Below are 16,584 nucleotides of genomic sequence, written 5' to 3'. Positions count from 1 at the left end.
GGCTATCTGTGTGACTGTGGGTGTGGGAGTGTGGGTGTGTGTCTGTACTGGAAGGAACCAACACTATTAGTAAATACATATGGAAATAGGATAGATTTAACTGTACCTGTCAATTAAACAGCCAGACATTTAACTGACATTTTTAAAGTGAAGATCAGAAGACCAAAAAATGTAAAATCATTTTATAATAGTCCCTGGAATATTTTGGATTAGCTATGCATCATGGGTTGTTGTTGTTGTTATTTAGTTACTAAGTTATATCTGACTCTTTTGCAACCACATGAGCTGTTGTCTGCCAGGCTCCTTTGCCCATGGGATTTCCCAGACAAGGATATTGGAGTCAGTTGTCCTTCCCTTCTCCAGGGGATCTTCCTGACCCAGGGATCAAACCCACATCTCCTGCATTGGCAGGCAGATTCTTTACCACTGAGCCGCACAGAAAGCCTACATGCATCGTGGGTAATCCTCATTCATTTCCTGTTATTGTTTTGTTCATAGAGTATTTTCAACAGCTATCCCTGGTCTTTTGGAATGTAATTATGTTTTTCTCTTGAACTATAATTTGGCTGCTTCAACCAGAAGGAAAAAAGGTTTGTGTGGAATCAGGGCTGACAATGGGGAGTCTGCAGCTCTGACATGCCTCTGTTGACTCACAACTCTGTGACTCCTGGTGCAGAAAAAGTCATTCCAAACACGGTGACCAAAGAGAAGTGCAGTTCTTGCACAAAACTTTTCCATCAGAGGAACCAGCTGTTACTGGCAGAAGTGGGTTTTTTTAGTGCTATTTCTTCTCTTCAGGGTTTATGCCAGAAAATATTTGTTCTGCACCTTGAGTGCTGAATGCACGTGCTGTAACACTGTGAGCATAGATTTCTTTTTTCAGGTACACTTTGAGTGGCAAAAAGTGATGTGCACACAAAGAAGTAAAATTCAGGGTATGGTTGACTTATGCTCTATGTGATTATCAGGTTTAGAAGCCCAAGAGGAACCTTTGGGTTATCAAGGAAAGACCTGCAGGGGAAATGAGATTGAAAGATATGTGGAACTGGGATAATGAGACTGAAGGGAATTGGCAAGAATCAAAGTCATGGAGGTAGGAAGTTCCAGGTTATTTTCCTCTGTTGACTAGATAAATGATCATCTGTACTAGGATGAATATTAGATGTGCACCTAGACTTTTTAAAGTTAAATGAGACATACTGAGTAAACCCAGCTATAGGGTCATCTGATTAAGAAGGAGTCTTACAGTTCTCTTCTAATCTGAACAACAAAAAGATAAACTGGGTAACATGTCCTCCTGTGCAATGAGCATTGATTTATCACTGAGAATCTTCCTTCTTCTCTTCTTTTTCTCTTTTTTCAAATCTGGTATTTGTTTTCTTGATAAAATGAAAAGTGTATTAAGATAAATTAAGTGGTTAAGAATGTTATACCTGACCAGAAAAATCTATGCAGTTTCACCTTCCTTTTAAACATCATCATTCTTTGTCCTGCATCATCACACCAGTCAGCTGTGTGTTACTCATGTGTTTCTGGTCATTTTGGTGACTTCTCTACATCCCAGTGGGTTACTGACTATAACCCACATTTTCTGCCCTGGGAAATGCAAAAGCCTGTATTGGTTTCCCAGGACGACCATAACAAAACACTTGGGTGGTTTCAAAAAATAGAGATTTATTTTCTCAGTTCTGGAGGCTAGAAGTCCCAAGTCAAAGTGTGTGTGAGGCTGTGCTCTCTCTGAAGGCTATAGGGAAGGTTCTTTCCTTGCTTCTTCCTAGCTTCCGCTGGTTGCCAGCAACTCTTACTGGAAAGTTAAGGCTTGTAAGACACATCACTCCAATCTGTGCCACCATCTTCACACAGGGCTCTCTCCCAGTGTATCTCTTTGTTCAAATTTCCCTTTTCTTCTGCTAAGGACACCAGTCATTTGGTTAAGGGCCCACCCTAATCCGGTGTGACCTTCTCTTAACTTGATTACATTTGCAAAGACCCTATTTCCAAAAAAGGTCACTAACACAGGTTAAAAGAGTGAACATATCTTTTTTTGGTGGGGGACACAGTTCAATCCACAATAAGCCTACACAATACTTGCCCTCGGGAAACTTGCCATTTACGGTATTCAGAAAAGATACAAACAGACCATCCATAATGAGAGAAAAACAAGAGTAATCAGTAAGTATATCCTATCCAGTCAATTTTTTTAAAGGGCCAAATGAGGGAAAGCAAAAATCAGTGCTCGAGGGGAAGAGAGTGACATCCAGTGTGTGGTCCAGGGACCAATAGCATCTGCATTGCGTGGAAACCTGTTAGGAATTCAGATGCTCTGGTTCCAGCCCAGACCTATGGAATTAGATACTCTGGGGTTAGGCCCAGCAGTCAGTATCTGAAGCCAGGTGACTGTCCTGCAGGCAGAGGTTAAGAAACACTCATATAGAAATTCAGAAATGTCACCTTCCTCAAAGCTGTAATGGATAAGACTTTGTGCAGCATCTCAAGGCTATGGTTTTTCCAGTAGTCATGTATGGATGTGAGAGTTGGACTATAAAGAAAGCTGAGCACCGAAGAATTGATGCTTTTGAACTGTGGTGTTGGAGAAGACTCTTGAGAGTCCCTTGGACTGCAAGGAGATCCAACCAGTCCATCCTAAAGGAGATCAGCCCTGGGGGTTCATTGGAAGGACTGATGTTGAAGCTGAAACTCCAATACTTCGGCCACCTGATGTGAAGAACTGACTCATTTGAAAAGACCCTGATGCTGGGAAAGATTGAGGGCAGGAGGAGAACGGGACGACAGAGGATGAGATGGTTGGATGGCATCACCGACTCAATGGACATGAGTTTGGGTGGACTCCAGGAGTTGGTGATAGACAAGGAGGCCTGGCATGCTGTGGTTCATGGGGTTGTAAAGAGTCAGACACGACTGAGCTACTGCGCTGAACTGAAGGAAATCATTAAGCTGAGACAGAATGCATGCACATTGCTCTGCATCCTAACCTACTGGAAGAGCCTGCCACACTTTTTTTTTTTTCATGCTTTGGATCATAGCGAGGGGTGAAAACTGGATTGGTTAATTCTAGAATAGAGTTAATCAGCCCAGCGTATTCACCAAGATGCAGGATGAAGTGGTCCTCTCACTAGATTCTGCTCGCCCTAAAGTTGTGACATCTGTATTGCAAGGTCAAAGGCAGTGTGTGTGCCAAGCCGTGGGCTGGAGAACACTGAATACTAGAGCCATGACCCTCTAGCCTTCATATTCCCACCAGTTCTGGGAATTTCCTGAAGGGGAAGATTTGGATTCAGTGGGCCTGTGCTGAGGTCCAAGATTCTACATCTCCAACCAGCAACCAGAGATGCTAAAACTACTGGGTCCCAGGATGCCCCTTCCCTGACTCTGTCTTAAAACAGTAGGACTAGACAGCATGTTAAGGACCTCACTATTTATCTGCACTTTTAAAATGGGTAAATTAGCTTTCATACCACTATACTTATATTTGAATACTCTGTTTGAAAACTAAATATTTGGACATTATGTTTAACACTGAACATGTTTAAACATTGATGGGAAAAAGCTATCATTTTTTAAACCATCCACAAGCATTTGGGAAGGTAGAGTTTTACCTCAGAGTTTCATTGTAGCTATATGCCAAGTGAGAGAGGCCCCAGTGTCCCCTACTTGGCTCTCTGAAGAGCAGCCTGATGCTGGGGTGAATTAAGGCAGCCCTACCTTCTGACATTTAGTGGTATTTGGTCTCATGCATGCAGAAGTGTTGTGCCTGCTGACTCACCATGTGAGACAACAGGAGGAAGTATCCAAGTTCTCCATAAATTATGAAGAACAGCATTTGTCCCCAGAGTTGTTAGTCAACTATATCTGTACAACCCAAGTTCCTAAGACTTCTGATTCTTTCTTTAATGCACAGAGGGAGAGTATTTGAGTAAACAACTTTATTTCAAGTGGATATGCAATGAAGTTGGTTCCTATGTATGTGTGTTAATCGCTCAGTCATGTCTGACTCTTTGTGACCCCATGAACTGTAGCCCACCAGGCTCCTCTGTCTGTGGGATTCTCCAGGCAAGAATACTGGAGTGGATTGCCATTTCCTTCTCCAGAGGATCTTCCTGACCCAGGGATTGAACCCGGGTCTACTGCATTGCAGGCAGATTCTTTACCATCTGAGCTATAGGGAAGTTCCTATGTATGGGGCTCTCAATATGTTTAAAGTGAATTCCCAGGGTTTCAAACATTTTTTAAAGTATAGCTACTATATAATAGTATAGTTACAGGCATACAACATAGTGATTCACAATCTTTACAGGTTATAGTCCATTTATAGTTATCATAAAATATTGGCTATATTCCCCATGTTGTAGGGTTTCAAATTTTTATATCCCAATTGCAACTTTTTTTAAGTAGAAAGTTCTTTACCATCTGAGCCACAAGGAAAACGCTAAAGATAAAAAAGAAGATAGCAAGCCTGAACAGGAACTTGAACCCTAGACCTTCAGATTAAAAGTCTGATGCTGTACCAACTGAACTATCCAGGCCCTTGCTCTATTTCTTCCCAACATTTGCATATAAAGAAATATATACTTGTCCTATTTTTAAAAAATTAATTTAAATTTTAAAATAATTTTTGTTTTTTATTTTCTTACCATATAATTTAAATATTACATTTTAATTGTATAAAATTAGAAAATATACATTTAAAAATCATTTTTTGTATATCCCTAACCTGGCCTTGCAGAGACATGTATTGTTTTTATCTACCCAACACTTAAGCCATTTAAAACCATAATAGACCCCAGTGGCTTCTTCCTGCTAAGGAGTTTAGCATAATTTCTCTGGGTAGATAAACCTTTGTTTAGGAAAATATCTTGACAGGTCATTTATGAAATGGAAAGCTCTCAGGAAAGGGTTGGAAAAGAAAAAGGAAAAATGGAAAGCTATCTTTTTCTTTAAATGTTTCAAATTGATATGTGTATAAAATTTATAGTAATAGTATACATAAAATTGTTTTGGATCATTTTATATATATATATATATAGAGAGAGAGAGAGAGAGAGAGAAAGAGAGCGCACAAGCTCCTGGATTGTTGAGGAGGTGAGGTCAGAGCAAGAAGCTAGAGCTTTGTGAGGCCAATGAGAATGGTTCAGGAACTTCAAAGAATACAGACTTTTGATAAACAATTTTGAATGGTTTGCTCTGTGTTCCTTTAAAAACACTGTTCCTCCCCATCCCTTACCCTGGAACTTTAGTAAAATCTGCTACACACATAGTTTCAGAGTGGAACATGGGGGAATAAAGGAAATGCGGTGATGGATAATATAGGACAACAGTGGGCAGAAAAGGGATAATCAGTGCAGATATAAAACAAATTGTAATTTTAGCAAAAACAGAGAATCAGATCCTGAGTGATAGAGAGACACACCCCACAACACCCACTCTTCCCTGCTGCTCAGAAATATTCGAAATGCCACTGAGTCTCCTGCTGGTTGCAATAAATACCATTCAGATTCAAGAGATTCACTACACTTTACTTCAGTACTAACAGTCAAGTAATCCTAACACTCATTACCTGACAACTCAAGTCTGCTTCTTCTCTCGTATTTATTATGCACATTTTTCTAGATTACCAAGTAATCCTTAAAATCATTTCTAACGACTGCATAGCAATCCATTGAATGGATGAGCTGTAATTAATTTAACCACCCACTATGGTTAGATGTTTCAGTTCTTTTTTTCTTCCATTTTAGAAACAACTCTGCAGTGAAAATTCTTGTAGCTAAATCTGTGCAAATGGGTGTAACTGTTTCTTGAAGTTCAATTTCAGGTCCCTACTTTACATTTTTGCACACAGATTCAAATGTATAGCCTATATAAGTTTACTTTCTTTTTGACTGTGCTGGGTCTTCATTGCTGTGTGAGCTTTCCTCTAGTTGCAGAAAGTGGGGGCTCCTCTCCAGTAGCAGTGCTTGGGCTTCTCACTGTGGTGGCTTCTCTTGTTGCCAAGCACGGGCTTCAGAGGGCTTGGTCTTCAGTAGTTGTGGCATGCGGACTCAGCAGCTGCGGCTCCCAGGCTCCAGAGCACAGGCTCAGTAGTTGTGGTGCACTGGCCCCAGTGCTCTGCAGCATGTGGGATCCTCCCTGATCAGGGATTGAACCCGTGTCTCCTGCACTGGCAGGCAGATTCTTTACCACTGAACCACCAGGAAGGCCCCCGAACAGTGTTTTGTAAACCTCTTTCCTCAGTTATTACCCCATCAAGATCATGTTTTTGTTTTGTTTTGCTTTGAGGGAATATCTTTACACTTTGCATCTCTTTTTGGGACTTTCTGTTTTAGATGACCATTACTGGTTGATTGAACAACCTTTATGGGGAGTAATAATAGAAACTGGCATTGTAGAAACAATTGTGCGCAACTATTCAAAATGTCTATTGAGGGACTTACAGTCCAATGGTTAAGACTCCCTGAATCTAATGCATGGGGTGTGGGTTCTATCCTGGGTTGAGGAACTAAGACCCCACATTCCACATGGCATGGCCAAAAAAGAAAAATCTATTGATTTGTTGCCCTTACCTCCTGGAAAGGAACAGATGGAGTTTTACTGTAATTGCAGTTCTGTTAATCCACTGACTGGCCTTGTTACCAGAGACACCTATTTTCCTGAAAGCAGAGAACTAATGAATGTGGCGTTTGCCTCATTCATCTATTATTGGGCATGAAAAGAACTAATATTTCTGAAGAACATGTTACTAAGCATATTTGGGGGTTTGCCTGTATTGGATTTCAGTGTATGAAGAAAGAGACTTTCTTGGTTGTGCAGAAACTGAATAACAAGGAAGTCTTGTATAGTGAGATTGTCACCATGAATACCCAGGGATCAAACCCTTCATCGCAGGCAGATTCTTTACTGTCTGAGCTCCAGGGAATTTCATGAATATCTATACATGTGTAATGGCCATTGGAATAGCACACTGGACATCAGACAACAAAGGACAGTGTCTGGAAACAAATGAGGGGAGCACTGTGACCGCCCCAGCTTACTACCTTTAGCAAGTCCCCAGGCAGTGGTGTCAGGAGAGAAGTTCAGGCAGAACCCAGAGGACTGTGAGATGAAGAAATGGAGCTGAGAGTCCAGGGGGACCAAAGCAGCTGGAGTTCACAGGACCGAGTGAGGAGGTGGGGAACTGCACAAAAAAGAGGCACCCGGAGATCTAGGTTCCTGATGTGGGTCTCCTGATGTAGTCAGCAGATCTCAGTGCAGCAGAGTCAGCAGTAGCAGGGCATGTGTGTGAGGAAACTAGCCAAAGCTAGGGAGGAGTCATGCAAAGGGTTAAAGGAAACATTGCAGATGCCCATACTGGGCCAAGAACAGTGGCTCTTTCTACCAACCAGGCTTGAAATCTCATAATTCATGAAGCACTGAGTTGAGTCCTCAGGGCATTGCTGACTCAGGAGTGGGGCAAAATTAGCTCTAAACTGAGCCCCATGCCAGATCTGTCTAGCAAATCCTAAAAGCAAAGCACAAGAGGATTAAACTGGTTTCGGGCAACTTCATAGTGTGCAAGAACAAAGCTAAAGAACATTTATAGGAATACTAAAAGACCCAGCACCCGACAAGGCAAAAATCAGAATATCTTTCATCCAGTGAAAAATCACAGATATGGGAAGAGACAGAAAAATACAACCGTAATGAGGAGACATATCAATTCAGAACTAACAGAGATGTTAAATGAGCAGACAGTGTCATTGAAATAGGCACTATAACTGTATTCAGACTGTGTCACATATATTCAAAGAGTTCGTGATATGTATATAGAAGATCCAAATCAAACTTTTAGACATGAATACTACCATGCTTGAAATGAAAAATACACTAGACGGTATTACCAGCAGACTAGAGATGACAGAAGAAAAAACAGAGAAATTGAAGACAGAAATATAAGCTATCCAAAGAATTTTTTTAATGAAAAAAGTTTCAGTGAGCTATGGGACAATTTCAGCTGGTCTGTTATAGTTGGAGTTTCCAAAGAGCTGAAAAAGAAAGAATGGACAGAAAAAAATCTTTGAAGAAATATGGCCAGAAATTTTCCAAATTTGATGAAAATGGTAAACTCAGGGATCTCAACAAATTCCAAGCAAGCACCAAAATCTATGCCAAGATATAGCATAAGCAAATGGTTCAAAATCAGTGACAAGAGGGAGGGTCTATCGAGCAACATGAGGAAACTTTCTGGGGTGATGGATACAAATACGTTCATTTTCTTAAATGTGGTGGTAGTTCTCCAGCTGTGCAATTATGTTTGATATGTGATGTCAGTGATAAGTGAAAATATTTTAAGTTGTATGCTTTAAATTTGTGCAGTCTATTATGTCAGTTATATTACAAAAAAAGCTGATCAATTTTAAAAAGCAAGCAAATAATAATTCAACCATGGCTACAAATGAGAATGATGGGGAACTTTGTAAAAATACAAAGAAGTGTCCTTAAAGGTTCTGGTTCACTTAGTCTGGAATGGGACCCAAGATCCATATTTTTTAAAACCTGGCAGACAGTTCTTATTGGCAAGCTTTTTTGAGAATCATTGCCAGCAGGAAATTTCAGAAACTTCCCCCATTAACCTGATCTAGAGGCTAATGACCTTTATTCTGAATAAGTAGCTTTATATTTCAGGGATGTGGCCACTTTACACACAGTGTTAACATCTGAGTTCTGGGTTTCCTGTGTCTGGTCTTTTTCCTTATAGGCATACAATAAGGAAAATTGTTTTATAGAAGGATGGATTTTTGACACCTTTTTCCTTATTTTTTAAACTTTCTGGATATTTTCCCCCTCTTAGAACAGCTTAGAACAGCTTCTGATATTCCCAAGACTTTGTGATAATCATGCTCAAATTGGGTCCTTTGGTTTTTAGCTCCAAGAAATAACTTCTTAGAAGTACATTGTTAGTGTTGCAGGTCAGAGATGGTTTAGAGAGTTTCCTGCTGCTAAGTCGCTTCAGTTGTGTCCGACTCTGTGCGACCCTATAGACGGCAGTCCACCAGGCTCTGCCGTCCCTGGGATTCTCCGGGCAAGAATACTGGAGTGGGTTGCCATTTCCTTCTCCAGTGCATGAAAGGGAAACTTCTAAACTCTCCTTAAAGAGGCACATGGCAGCTTTATCCTCATTCTTTTATTAGTTTATATGTTAGCATTTACGTGTCCTACTATGTCATTTCCCAGACACTCTCCCCCAGGCTTTTAGATATAGTCCAGTCTCCCTAATATATGCTATAAAATTCTACATGAGCTAAGCGCCTGCCTCACTTCCTTAACCTTCTTATTTCTAGCCACACTTCTATGATGGATCACCCTCTAACTCACTTTCAACTCCATGAATACTCTCCTGGACTCATTCACACTACGTGGATATCTCCTTCTCAGCCTTCAGAGAAGGCTCTGTGCTCCTAGAGCACATTACCTCCCCATCTTAGCAATTAATTATAAAATTATATATAATACATATTAATTATAAGTATGCATCATAGTTATATTTTATTATATAATCAATATATAATTTATAATATATTTATATAGTATAGCATATAAATCGGAGAAGGCAATGGCACCCCACTCCAGTACTCTTGCCTGGAAAATCCCATGGACGGAGGAGCCTGGTAGGCTGCAGTCCATGGGGTCACAAAGAGCCGGACACGACTGAGCGACTTCACTTTTCACTTTCATGCATTGGAGAAGGAAATGGCAACCCACTCCAGTGTTCTTGCCTGGAGAATCCCAGGGACGGCAGAGCCTGGTGGGCTGCCGTCTGTGGGGTCTCACAGAGTCGGACATGACTGAAGCAACTTAGCAGCAGCAGTGGCAGCAGCATATAAATATATTATGTGAATATATAATTATATACATAATTATATTAAAATTGCTTGTTAACTTGTATTATCACTAACTTGACTATAAACTCCTTGAGGACAGGAACCAGTCCTAGCTTCCATCACAGGGCCTAAACTGGTGAGCTGTAAATCAGAAATGTGAGGATTGATAAAGGGCAGGGTGACACCATTTACTTACAGTACATTTGTGATTTGTGAATCACCAGTTTAGGTCTAGGAAGTTACCATTGAAACTCAGCCATAGGAGCTTCATACTATAAGAGAGACTTGATAACTTTGCAAAGTTAAGTTTTTTCTGTCCACTCACGCTGAGCAGAATAAACCCAGAGGGGATAAATGAAATGATTTCACATTTTTTCACACACAGAGAGAAGCAGACAACTGGAGAATTACAGGAAAAATGGAAGTCTCTAAAAAAAATAAGTTTTATTAAGATTATGTAAACCCAATGAGTGTCAGAAAAATAGTCTATGTGTCCGGAAGCTCAGTTTGGAGAGGAGATAGCAGAAAGTAAATTTGAAGTTGTATTTAAATCATCAGAAATAGTTAAACTTCTTATGGTGGGGAATAACTTAGAATCTGTCCTTTGTCCCTGGAACAGGAATAAATAAACTTTATGTTGTAAATAAAGCTTTATGGGAACACAGCCATTCCCATTTGTTGAGAAATAGACTTTTATTTCACTGTTGACTAAAGCTATTGCCCTCCAATGGCAGAGTTGAGTAGTCCCAACAGGACAGAGACATTTGGCATGCAAATCCTAAAATATTTACTCTTGACACCTAACAGTGGCTGGCCCTCTGCCTGGGAATGAGTGATGCTGCTTACATTCATTTCAAGTCATTGATGGAGCTCTACTTTTGCACTGAATGCATGCCTGTCACATAGTTAACGCAAATAAATGTTGGCTGTGATTGGTAGTATGGTGGCTGGGCACTGAGGAACAAACACTGGACTATAGGCAAAGCTACGAACCCTCTGCACAAGGCAGGAACACAGATGTTCATGGCCTGTGGAACAGTTTGGGCAACAGCAAGCAAAGAAAAAAAGACTATAGGTGGGTGGTAACCTGGTATTTACACTGCTCTAAAGAAAACCACTCTTGGGGAATATTTGTATCACTTCCTTTTCTCTACCTCCAGAAAAAAAGGATGGAGGGCCAAACTCAGTTTGTGGTTAGTCAGTATTTCACTCTGAGTTTCATGAAGTGGCTTCCAGGATCTTCCCCAATGGACGTGGTAGAGGTTTCAGAAGTCCAGGGTGTGTATTTTACTTTCACCTGATGGATATCTTTAAGGCAAATAGGCAGGTTCATTTCATCTATTTACAGGGCACAGACATCATCATTCTCCTCATGAAGCTCCAAGTAACCCAAGAGGGAGCGTTGCAGGAGGTGGGCAGTGAGTGGGTCCTTAGAATGTTGTGGTAGGTGGAATAATGACACCAAAGATAGCAGGTCCTAATCCCTGGAGACTGTAAACTTTATTTGAAATGGGATCTTTGAAGGTGTGCCTAAATTAAGGCTTTCCAATGAAGAGATTATCCTGGATTATTCAAATGAGTCTTCTTAGAAAGCCACAATGTCTTTTATAAGAAAGGGGCAGAAGGAGATGTCACAGACAGGCACAGAGGAAAACTCAATGTCAAGAGGGAGCACCAAGAGATTTGAAGATGGTGAAGTGATGTAGCCAAAGCCAAAGAACATCCGCAGACACCACAAACTGGGAAAGGCAAGGAAGAGATTCTCTCCTGGAGCCTCCAGAAGGAGCATAGCCCTTGATTTTGGCCCAGAAAAACTGATTCCTGACTTCTGGCCTCCAGAACTGTGAGAGAATAAATGTGCATTGTTTTAAGCCACCAAGTTTGCAGTCATTTGTTACAGAGCCATAGAAAACTGATTTGATGAATAGTGTGTGCATTGCTTTATTACTTTGTGTACAGTGATAAACTAGAAAGAGACAGAGAAGCAAAAGGCCCCTCCATTTTTTTCTCTATCCTTCCAAGTAGGGACAGATATTATATAGTACTCATTACTGAACTGGGGACCATGGAGGTTGAAAGGAAAATTAGGAGACTTGGAAAAGAAAACTCGCTGAAGCTTTAGATAACTGGGAAAAGATACGTGGCTCAGCCATATCCCCTGTCTGCTTTATTTTTCTCCACAGCACAGACCATCTATTAAATATATTTGCTTATTTGTCTAATGTCAATCTCTCCTTACATGAGGACATCATCTCTGACATAAAGTCGGAGACTGTTTTATATTATGTTCATTGTGTCTCTGGTGCTGAGAGCAGAACTGAAACAAAATAGATCTTCGGTAAATAGTTACTCAACACATGAATGAAATCGAGGCAGGTACGATTCAGGATTAACTGTAAGCTCGAAATTGTACTGGGACCCAAATTAATGCCCTGATTATGTAGAGTCTTTTTGAGGATCATTTGTTATCAGTCCAAGCTGAGATAAGTACAGTAATACAGAAGCCTCCAGAAGTACTTCTTAGTGCTTTTTAAAAATATCACTGATGGAGAAAATAATATAGATGATAAAAAAACTCCCGTAAATTTGATGATGTTTTTCAATGAATTTGTACTTTTATTAATCACAACATATTTACTTACTTTTATTTTTCTAAGCATAGTTGATTTACATTATTGTGCTAGTTTCAAAATGTAAATATATTTTAATTCTTCATTATAGTTTATTATTAATACAAGATATTGAATATAGTTCCCTGTTGTTTTTGTTGTTGTTGTTTAGTCACTAAATTGTGTCCGACTCTTTGTAACCCCATGAACTGTAGCCCTCTAGACTCCTCTGTCCATGGGATTTCCCAAGCAAGAATACTGGAGAGGGTTGCCGTTTTCTTCTCCAGGGGATCTTCCAGAATCAGGGGTCAAACCCACGTTTCCTGCTTGGCAGGCAGATTCTTTACCACTGAGCCACCAGGGAAGCCCAGGCTGTACAGGAAATCCTTGTTGTTTATTTATTTTATGTATGAGAGTATACATCTGTTAATCCCATACTCCCAATTGATCCTTCCCTCCTTCCCCTTTGGTAACTAGAGGTTTGAATTTTCTATGTCTGTGAGTCTGTTTCTGTATTGTAAATAAGTTCCTTTGTAATATTTTTTAAGATTCCACATATAAGTGATATCATATGATATTTATCCTTCTCTGTCTGACTTACTTCACTTAGTTTGATAATCTGTAGTTCTATCCATGTTGATGCAAATGGCATTATTTCCTTCTTTTTCATGGTTCATCATATTCCATTGTATATATATAACACAACTGCTTTATCCATTCATCTGTGGATGGGCACTTAGGTTGCTTCTATGTCTTGTCTGTTGTAAATAGTGCTACTATGAACACTGAGGTTCATGTATCTTTTTGAATTAGAGTTTTCATGTTTTCTGGATATAGGTCCAAGAGTGGAATTGCTGGATCATATGGTAACTCTGTTTATGTTTTTTTAAAGAAACTCCATACTGTTTACCACACTGACTGCACCAACATTTCCCTCATTTTAAGATGGTCATAAATATGAGACAGATAACTGGGGTGGGGGGAGGGATTGCTATATTTTTTTCCAAATTAGGATAATTCTCCAACCACATAGAGTAAACATGAGTCCTATGAGTAGGACTCCATAGCCTACAGTTTCAAAGTTATAAACCAACCCAAATAAGGAAACCAGAGTGTGAAGCCATTCTGTGGTAATGACCTAATCAGCACCCGAGACAGGCCCAAATCCAGGATTCCGACTTCTGAATCCCATCCCAGTGCTACTTTAAGTGGCCACTGATGAGACATCTCCATGAACTTCCTAAAGGTTCTCTCCTAGGTAACCTCTAGTGTGTTTATAAACCTGAACCCGGCTAAAGGAAGAGGCCATGAGGGCCACACCTCCGACGGAGGACAGCAGAACCGTTAGGACACAGCTGGATGCAAGATCAGCTTCACAGGCGTGAAGCCTCACAGAGCCTGGTGCTTAGAAAGCCTTTGCTTGATCTAATAGTCTTTCTTCATTTGAGATTCTTAATAATTTTTGAAAAAGAAGCAAACATTTTCATTTTGCGCGGGGCCCTGCGAATGATGTGGCCAGTCCTGTACAGGCAGGACAACTTGGATTTAACTGTATTTTATTCCTGGCTTGTTTCTAATTGCCTTCTGGGGGATACAGCGTTCATTACTGTGCCTCAGGATTTGACAGACCATTCGATCTGGGATGAGGAGACTTGGTAGACCAAGTTTGAGATGTGGGCACAGAATGTGAAGAAGTGCTTCCTCTTAGGGTTGTGCAGACACAGGGTCAGCACCTGAGAGTGCGTGCCCCTTTTACCTTGCACCTCACTCGCCTCACCCAAGTCCCACTCTGTACTACACCTGCACCACATCTACCACACACGGTACCCTCCTGCTTCCTTTATCTTTAGAGGGAGTGCCTCTACAGTCACTGCAGTTTCATCAGCCAGATCAGGTGGCATGCAGAAACCTACACTATTGACTTTTTCTTAGATTTTTTTTTTTTCTGAAAGTCTTCTTTATTTCTTCAACCTTTGTTGAGGGAGAAATATATTTCCTCTTTCTCTGTAAGACTGGTCATGCTGGCAGGTGAATGCTCTATTGTGTAAACGTAATTTGATATAAAGCTGAATTGTCAATACCATGAAACATTTTATAGGAAGGGTGAAAGAGTCAGTGGCACTAGTGGTCACATTCCTTGTATCACCAGAGAGTGAGAGAGGCATGATGGGAAGACAGAAAACCTTGGTTTTCATCTGTCGTGAGACCCTTACTTACTTGCCGCGTGACCTGGGGCAAGGCTTTGTGCCCTCTCAGCCTCTGTTTCCTCACCTATAAAATAGAGATAATAAAGTATATGTCTCCCATGATTATTATGATGGAATGATGAATTGATACGTCTGAACATGCCTTGCAGATTATAAAATGCTAGCTGGTTGTTGACACTATTACTCAACTTTTGGAGGGCAGTGGTTTTGCAGGATGGGTCCATTCTGAGTTGCCATCTGCCACCCCTCAAAGTTAAGGGTGAATTTCACAACATCAAACAGTATGAGCTAGGCCTTGAAGTCATTTTCTTGAAGGAGAAAAGAAACTTCCAAAGCCAGAGTCAGCCAGATAAGATGGAAAAGTCCTGCTGGGGCTACGTGCTCTTCTACATGGATTTATGTTCCAAGGAAGAAGCCACCCCCACCCCTGTTCATCTCCCTTTTCATGGGGCAAGTGTGAGAGCAGTTTTGTTGGTGGGGAGATAATGAAGCTACTCTGGCACCAGACAGTCTGGATTTGGGTGCCAGCTGTTTGCAGGAATTATCAAGCTCTCAGCCCCTGAGGACCTTGGAACCCAAGTAACATTACCCTGGAGGGAGGACACGGCTTGTCCTAAGAGAAGGGAAGCTTGGGCACAGCCTCTGCAGCTGAGAGGGGGGAGTTAGGATCCCACCCCCATAGCTCCTTAATCAGATCACCTAGGTTGAGCACCTGCCAGCATTTTCAGACCTCCCTGCTCTGTCTGTCTCAGGAGCACCAAGGACATCATGCTAAAACCCCAGTGTTAAACTAGGTCATGTCAGGGTGTTTTGGTGGTTGCTTAAGAATTGATAGAGAAATTGAGGTTCACCCTTCTTAACTCCAGATGTATCCATTACTGAAGATTCTTTACAATTTTAAAAGATTCACTTGCACTTTTCAAGTCTAAAATGCAGTTATAGTTGATTCCTTTAACCAGCCTTGTTCTTGCTTCTGTGTGATTGATATTGAGAGCTTACCCACCCAAATGCTCCCCTGGCTCATCCTTTCCTCCCTGGCCTGAAATCCCCTCTCTATAAATGCCACAGCAAGTACAGAACCCAGTAATGGGGACAGGGTTGGGGGGAACCGCAGTAGACAAATAATCAAAACACAGTATCAGTTTTGCATCACATGTTCAGGAAAGCTTAGTAGTGGAGCAGTTAATTTTACCCAAGAGAGTGTCATGGACACTTCCAAAAAGAGATAATATTTGAACTGTATCATAAAGGCTAAGTGGGCTTTCCAGGTGGTGCTAGTGGTAAAGAACCCACCTGCCAATGCAGGAGAAGTTAGAGACACAGTTTCAATCCCTGGGTCAGGAAGATCCCCTGGAGGAGGGCATGGCAACCTGCTCCAGTATTCTTGCCTGGAGAATCCCAGGGACAGAAGAACCTGGTTGGCTACAGTCCATAGGTTCGCAAAGGATATTGTATGACAAAGAAAGAAGAGAAAGGAATGGAAAGTAGAGAAAACAGAAAGCAAAGGTGTTGTACTTCAGATACAACAGAGCTGATATCTGTGAAGTGTTTAGAACAGTATGTGGTACATAGTATTTCTGCTTAGTCATTCAGTTGTGTCCAACTCTTTGTGACCCCATGGACTGTAGCCCGCCAGGCTCCTCTGTCCATGGGGATTCTCCAGGCAAGAATACTAGAGTGGGTTGCCATGCCCTCCTCCAGGGGGTCTTCCCAACCCAGGTCTCCCACATTGCAGGCAGATTCTTTACCCTCTGAGCCTCCAGGGAAGCCCATAGTAGGTACTCATTAAATAGTAATAGGACTAGCAGTGGCAGTTACATGTTCCATAGAATTCAAATACTCAGTGTGGCTCAAGTGTGGCTCAGTGTGGCTCAGTGTGGCTCCTTTCTTTTCAAG

At 41.1% G+C, this 16,584-nt stretch overlaps 2 protein-coding genes and 1 non-coding gene across 4 annotated transcripts in view; 1 reads left to right on the top strand and 2 right to left on the bottom strand.

Annotated features, from left to right (window-relative positions):
* Window positions 1-16,584, bottom strand: part of LOC145522474 (uncharacterized) — a 257,684-nt gene that overhangs the window by 37,997 nt on the left and 203,103 nt on the right. The gene's annotated exons all lie outside the window — the stretch shown is intronic.
* CHN2 (chimerin 2) overlaps window positions 1-16,584 on the top strand; it is a 331,489-nt gene that overhangs the window by 241,541 nt on the left and 73,364 nt on the right. The gene's annotated exons all lie outside the window — the stretch shown is intronic.
* On the bottom strand, window positions 4,472-4,544 carry TRNAK-UUU (transfer RNA lysine (anticodon UUU)). The gene has a single exon. It is a non-coding gene; the product is annotated as a tRNA-Lys (tRNA).

Source organism: Giraffa tippelskirchi, chromosome 10 (assembly GCF_054371585.1).
Source record: "Giraffa tippelskirchi isolate mGirTip1 chromosome 10, T2T-mGirTip1v1.2.pri, whole genome shotgun sequence".
NCBI classification, from domain to species: domain Eukaryota; kingdom Metazoa; phylum Chordata; class Mammalia; order Artiodactyla; family Giraffidae; genus Giraffa; species Giraffa tippelskirchi.
The sequence above is the reverse complement of the archived record's forward strand: the minus strand, read 5'-3'. Positions and strand labels throughout refer to the sequence as shown.